This window comes from Palaemon carinicauda, chromosome 11 (genome assembly GCF_036898095.1).
Source record: "Palaemon carinicauda isolate YSFRI2023 chromosome 11, ASM3689809v2, whole genome shotgun sequence".
Classification (NCBI taxonomy): Eukaryota; Metazoa; Arthropoda; class Malacostraca; order Decapoda; family Palaemonidae; genus Palaemon; species Palaemon carinicauda.
The window spans coordinates 149,062,201-149,069,700 of NC_090735.1; the positions used below are offsets into that span (position 1 = coordinate 149,062,201).

At 32.1% G+C, this 7,500-nt stretch overlaps 1 protein-coding gene across 1 annotated transcript in view; it reads left to right on the forward strand.

Moving 5' to 3' along the window:
- The window catches only part of LOC137649531 (uncharacterized), a 478,998-nt gene that overhangs the window by 13,386 nt on the left and 458,112 nt on the right, over positions 1–7,500 (forward strand). The window contains exon 2 of the mRNA XM_068382516.1: positions 7,285–7,500. This exon is cut by the window's right edge and continues 171 nt beyond it. The gene's annotated coding sequence lies outside the window, so the exon portion shown is untranslated. The remainder of the gene's footprint in view (positions 1–7,284) is intronic.

Below are 7,500 nucleotides of genomic sequence, written 5' to 3' on the forward strand. Positions count from 1 at the left end.
TTATAATTTTACAAGAATGTTGGAGCTGTGGAGTCACCTTTATTTGCTACTCGTGGTAATACCTCCTTGGTCTGTTGGATAGTTATTTCCTATACGCTGTGGGTACTCTTATCCCCACGTGTTTCCTCGACACCATTTGGCACCAACGCATTGCCTCACGTGTTTCGTTGGCACCAATTGGCACCAACTCAGCGGTTTCCTGCCTGGTGCTCATGCTATGAATTCCCTTCCTGTGTGCTTTCTGATATCATTGACCTTTCTCTGGTTCTCCTGCTTTCATTTGGTTTTATTATGGTTTCTTAAATTGTGTATTGCTTTTCGATGTAATATTTCTTCCCGTGTTTTTGAGTTGGTTACTCATATCAGGGAATCAGTAAGTGAAATCCTTCTTTTTTTATTATCATTCTCTTATTTTTTTATTACTAGGAAATAATCTTTTGATTTTTTACATTTTATTGTTAACCCTTTGTTTATTTCTATAATTACTGTATAGACTATTGCTCATTAACATCATCCTTTTGATATGTTATTTTCTCTGTTTTTCTTTTCTGCTCTATACAACTAGTCTTTCGAGCTTGCTAATATCTTACTTACTTTCGCTTCCTGTCTGTCCTTCCTGTGATTATCGCCTATTAATTGCCTACAAAAGGAAGGACATTCCTTCCAACCTAATTTCCTGTGCGGTTTTCAGTTGCCAGAATGGGTCATTATCATACTAACTTAATAATAACTTGACCTCTTTTATAAACGATTGGGAACTTGAACTGAATATCCAGACCAAGGAAAGGAATATCAAGAAATCTAACCAGACAGGCATATTTACATAGGAACTTTACACCCTCGTTTTTCAAAACGAGAAGCTGGCTTGTCTAAAGCTCACGGATCGAGATTGAACGGAATAAAGACGAATCCGTTTGAGAATTAATAAGGGCTTAAATGTAAAACGATAACTAGGAGAATGAGTAGGTAAATGACGATAACATGCCCTTTTGCATTTTGCTGCCTCTACGAAAGGCAGGTAAGTGAAAGGTAGGATACTATTTGATTATGAATATCTGAAACAGTATATATATATATACATTTATATATATATATATATATATATATATATATATATATTGCCCATGATTTATATGTATATGAATTGTATATAAAGGTATATATAAAGAATCACACATTCAACCATGTATAGATAGATGGATAGATAGATATAAATGTATGTATATGTGTATTCATAAATATATTAATATATATACATATATATTCGTATATGTATGCTTATATATACACATGCATGTATATATATGTATATGTATATATATATATATATATATATATATATATATATATATACATATATATGTATATATGCTAAATATGTACATTATATACGCAAATATATACATACAGTGGATAAATACTGTATATGTGTATGAGCACGCTCGTGTATGTGTGTTTTTGTAATATATCAAAAGTGATAATCCATCAGCAAGTAATACTTACTATTTAAAGAAGCTTAAAGGTGACTGTCAGACAGTGTGTGTGTGTGTGAGAGAGAGAGAGAGAGAGAGAGAGAGAGAGAGAGAGAGAGAGAGAGAGAGAGAGAGAGAAGGGGAGCAGGAGGAACATTGTACATTTATGCTGTCTTTGCCAAGTCCTAAAATGACATATTTACTAACAAACGAGCGTTTTTATCTCTTCTCTTCCCTTTGCCGCCCATTACCCCTTTATTGCTTATTCTTTTTCCTTATTTCATGCCGGGGTTGAACATGTTTGTTGTGACGCCAGTCAGCAGAAAGCTGTCAGTCAATTATTTACGCATATTTTTTTTACAAGAAATCATATATATTCAACTTCACAAAGTGAACTCCTTGGGTAAGTGTAATCGTCGTTAAGCATAAAATTTCTTGCGATTAAAATTGCGCGCTCTCTCTCTCTCTCTCTCTCTCTCTCTCTCTCTCTCTCTCTCTCTCTCTCTCTCTCTCTCTCTCTCTGGACATCTAATGTTGCATCACATGGTCTCGTAAGACTTGCACCAATTAAATAACAGTCCGTGTCCCCAGACGCCCGGCATTCAATTTGAGTCTGTATTTACTACTTGGCACCCACAGCGATCAGAGCAACCACGAAATTTAGAGCTGTGGACTTCATGAGAGTGACTAATGTGCCTGGGATATTTAAAAGCGATAATGAGAGGTTAGTGAGTAAATTCTCGCCCCCTTACATGGATAAAATAGCAGGGTGAAGCCACTGAATACTGCCAGATATAATTTTCACTTGCAACTGCTATTCCTGCCGATCATCAATTTTAAGTGATTTCATAAAGAAGGTTAGATTTTCTAAAGAATTAATATCCTATTTGCAGAACATTCTGTCTTTCTCTTTCCTTTATCAATGTGACTAAACTACTTTTCAATACCGACTTTACATGATTTATTAGATATTTTTTACGTTGTGTCGCATTAAATACCTACTTCGCCTTTCTAAGAGGATATTTCTCTATGACGTAACACGTAACAGAACTGCGTTACAACATGTGACCTGCTTTTACGGAACAACGCTAAAAGTGACCTGCTTTTAAAGGAACAGACGTTGTAAGGAGTGTGACACTAAGCAGACCTCTTGATAATGCACCGGGTGACGTAGGCGATGAGAGAAAGAGAAGGAAACCAATGTACATGAATCGATAACAGAAGAAGGAGTTCCTTTGGAAGTGTTGATAAATTACTTATAAACTCTTGGGCAAATGTGCGGCAGCTTCATTGATGGTTGGTCATTTGCATGTGTGCATTTGTTTGTATTGGTAGGTGTACTCGCGTGTGCATAAAATATACTTTGCTGGATTGATAACTGAAAAATAATAGACTAAATTGGTTTAAAATATAACCAAGTATGGTTTTCGGCTAACCAAATAACTTTAAAGTGATAACGATATTCAAGTTTTTAACAACAACTGAGAGAATGTGGAAAGACTCAAAACTCGGTAAAACTATTAAATTAGAAAAGGTAGCCTACGCTATTAATATGGGGCAGAGTTCTTACACACACACACACACACACACACACACACACACACACACACACATATATATATATATATATATATATATATATATATATATATATATATATATATATATATATATATTTATTTATATATGTACATATATATATATATATATATATATATATATATATATATATATATATATATATATATGTACATATATATATATATATATATATATATATATATATATAAGTATGTATATTTATATATATGTATACATAGAGAGAGAGAGAGAGAGAGAGAGAGAGAGAGAGAGAGAGAGAGAGAGAGAGAGAGAGAGAGAGAGAGAGAGAGATTTTATGCGTGTGCTTTTATAAGAGTGTGCATGTGTAACAAAATTCAAAGTTTTCGCAACTCTCTTGTACCATTTATATATGTCACCTTTATCCTTGAAAAATCAATAAAACTCTTTTACCATGAAATGGCCCTGCATATCTATAAAGTGTGCGCCAATATAAGTGTCATTTACGATAATGCAATGGAAATATTCGTCGAATATATCTCGATGAAATAATCAATAGAGCTCCATTACAATGAAATGGCTCTACCTATTTTCATCGAAGGACATTCGAGGATTATACGCTCACGGGAACGCTCCTCTTGGTCAGGGACTTACGTAACGATGTAGCCAATTGTTCTTCTTTCTTCGGCGTCTCTGGTATACCTGCAGACAGATCTCAGTCGCCCTCGCTGTTTAGTTCTTTCAATTTTCTGTTTGTTTTCTTCTGAGAGTAAAGATTCTGTCTTGATCTGCCTCGTTAATAATGGGGATTCTTTATTGGTCAAACTTTCAAGAAATGTTCTTTGTTGGTCAAACTTTCAAGAAATGTTCTTTGCTGATCAAACTTTCAGGGAAGGTTCTTTGCGGGTCAAAATTTCAGGGATTGAAAGTTTATATTGACTATACTTGCTAAGGATGAAATTTCTATATTGCTTAGAGTTGCCATGTGGATTCTGTATTGATAAGGTTTGCTATGATGAATTTATAATGATTAATTTCATTATGAAGATTCTGTGCTGACAACACTCGCCAAGAGGTTGGGGTTGGGTATGGATCAAATTTTCAAGGAAGAAGGAATCTATTTTAATCAGATTACCTTTATTAGAAAAATTCTATATCAATCAGTTAAACTTAATTCGTTTTGAAAACGTAGATTCTACGTAAATTAGAATTGTTTGGACTTAAAAATTCTAATCTTTTTAATCAGATTTGCTTGCTATTAAGAATGATAATTCTATCTCGACAATATTTTTCTGTTTTAAGAATTAGGTCTCTGTATTGATCAGATTTTTTTGTCTTTAAAAATAAGAACTGTCTAAAGACAGACATCGGTGACACTTTCTGTAATATCCACTCGTGTTGATTAGAAAAAAAAGAATCCTGCTTTACTTCTGTGCTGTCCAATGCTTCCGTATAAAGGTTATTATTATTATTATTATTATTATTATTATTATTATTATTATTATTATTATTATTATTATTATTATTATTAGCTAAGCTACAACCATAGTTGGAAAGGCAGGATACTATAGGACCAAGGCTTCCAACAGGGAAAAATAGCCCAGTGAAGAAAAGAAACAAGGAAATGGATAAATTACAAGAGAAGTAATGAACAATCAAAATAAAATATTTCAAGAACATTAGCAACATTAAAATAGATCTTTCACTATGAACACTTTAAATAGGAAACAAGAGAAAGATAAAAAAAACTAGAGCTAGGATTTTTATCTTGATTAGGATTGCATGCATTTAAGAAAATGTATTTTAACTTAAAGAATATCTGTGTTATTTTTTTATGAGTTAGTATTCTATCTTGATAGATATTACTTGTTTCCCGCTTCAGTCAGACCTTCTGACTTCGAAAAATAAGAAAGATTTTGATCAGGTTTGCTTGTACACTGTTAGAAAAAAACCGTAATTCTTATCGGAAATTCTCCGTAAAAGTATACTGTTCTCAACCGTATTTCAGTAAAATACAAGGGACCGTAATTTTACCTTACATTGTTATTATCTTTTACGGGTTGATGACCGTAATATCACTCTTTTGCGTCAATATAACCGTTTTGAAAACGGTAAAAATCCTGGAATGAATGTTGCCAGACCTTTACTGTTTTAAGGCAAATTTGTAACTGTATAACAAGACTAAAAATACCCCCTACCTATATCCTTGATTTAAAAAACAATTGTTCTGTCTTGGTCGTTTTATTATAAGAATAATAATCTCTCCCAATCATGTTTCCATTCTCTTAAAAGTAAGGATCACGACTCAATATGTCTGCTTGCATTAGGTTAAACCTGATTTATTCAGGTCACGTGCATGTAAAATTCCGTTCGATTCTGGCTCTTTGTTTCGATATGATTTTTTCCCCTGTCAGTAAAAACAAATTCAAATACTAAATATTGTTAAAACCCAGTCATTTTTTATGTAGAATTTTGCTGCGTGGATGTTTCAGGGATTTAAATTTTTTCCTTCAAACCTGATACACAAATGTATTACAAGTGAATAATTTTAAAGCGAAATTATAGTTAAATTATAATCTGATCGCTTTTTAGTAAAAAGGATAACTCTCTCTCTCTCTCTCTCTCTCTCTCTCTCTCTCTCTCTCTCCTCTCTCTCTCTCTCTACATATGTGTATATTTATGATAATTTATCAAATTTGCTTGTGATTTTACTTTATTCATGTGAGCCATAAATACTTCTTAAAATCGAATTCACTCTGCCTCGGGTCGGAGACTCAATGGGGAATTAACTTTACGATAATAGCTTCATAAAATTGATTCCCCTTGGGTCTCTGATCACGAGGCAGAGCGAATTCAATATTAAGAGCTATTTGTGGCTTATTATGATTATGATTATGATTATGATTATGATTATGATTATTATTATTATTATTTTTATTATTATTATTATTATTATTATTATTATTATTATTATTATTATTATTATTATTACTTGCTAAGCTACAACCTTAGTTGGAAAAGGAAGATGCTCTAAGGCCAGGGGCCCCAACAGGGAAAATAGCCCAGTGAGGAAAGGAAACAAGGAAAAATATATTTTAAGAACAGTAACATTAAAAAATACATTTCCTATATAAAATATAAAATCTTTAACAAAACAAGAAGAAGAGAAATTAGATAGAATAGTGTGCCCGAATGTACCGTAAAGTGCCCGAGTGTACCCTTAAGCAAGAGAATTCTAACCCAAGACAGTGAAAGACCATGGTAGAGAGGCTATGGCACTACCCAAGACTCGAGAACAATGGTTTCATTTTGGAGAGTCCATATCCTAGAAGAGCTGCTTACCATAGCTAAAGAGTCTCTTCTACCTTTACCAAGCTGAAAGTAGCCACTGAACAATTACAGTGCAGTAGCAAACCCTTGGGTGAAGGAGAATTGTTTGGTAATCTCAGTGTTGTCAGGTGTATGAGGACAGAGGAGAATCTGTAAAGAATAGACCAGGCTATTCGGTGTATGTATAGGCAAAGGGAACGCGAACCGTAACCAGAGAGAAGGATCCAATGTAGTACTGTCTGGCCAGTCAAAGGACCCCATATCTCTGGTATATATATATATATATATATATACATATATATATATATATATATATATATATATATATATATATATATATATATATATATAATATATATATATATATATATATATATATATGTATATATATATATATATATATATATATATATATATATATATATACATATATATATATATATGTATATATATATATATATATGTATATATATATATATATATATATATATATATATATATAATACATATATATATATATATATATATATATATATATATATATATATACATATATATATATATATATATATATATATATATATATATATATATATATATATATATTGCGTGTGTGTGTATGAAAATTAATATCTGAAATTTGTAACTTATATATATGAAAGTATATGTCATTGTTTTTATATTTACATGTTTTTATGTCAACACATTCATTTGATTTCTATATATCCATACGCTTGAATTACGCTGTATGGTACACAGTCCCACTATTTCGTCTTAACATTCGAAACTTACTGTAGTTTCTTGACTATACGACGAAAGTGGCAGTGATACGTACGTGCGTATCTTATTGTGAGAACTTTTTTCATAATTGTAGAGAATCCTCCATAAACACGTTCAAAACTGATCTTTATTTTTATTGCAGGTAATTCAAAGCTGGAAACGAGACCTTCATTCGAGCGTAAATATTAAACCGACTGGAAGAAGAATGGCTGAAATGATTCCAGTTTACGAATAGAATTCGAACATCGGACGCACATTTTGTCTGACATACTACGCGGAAAAACTAAAACGATTGTCTACATCGGAGTAAAATGAGATTAACGTAACAGGATAGGAAGGGAAGAAGAGGATAGAATAA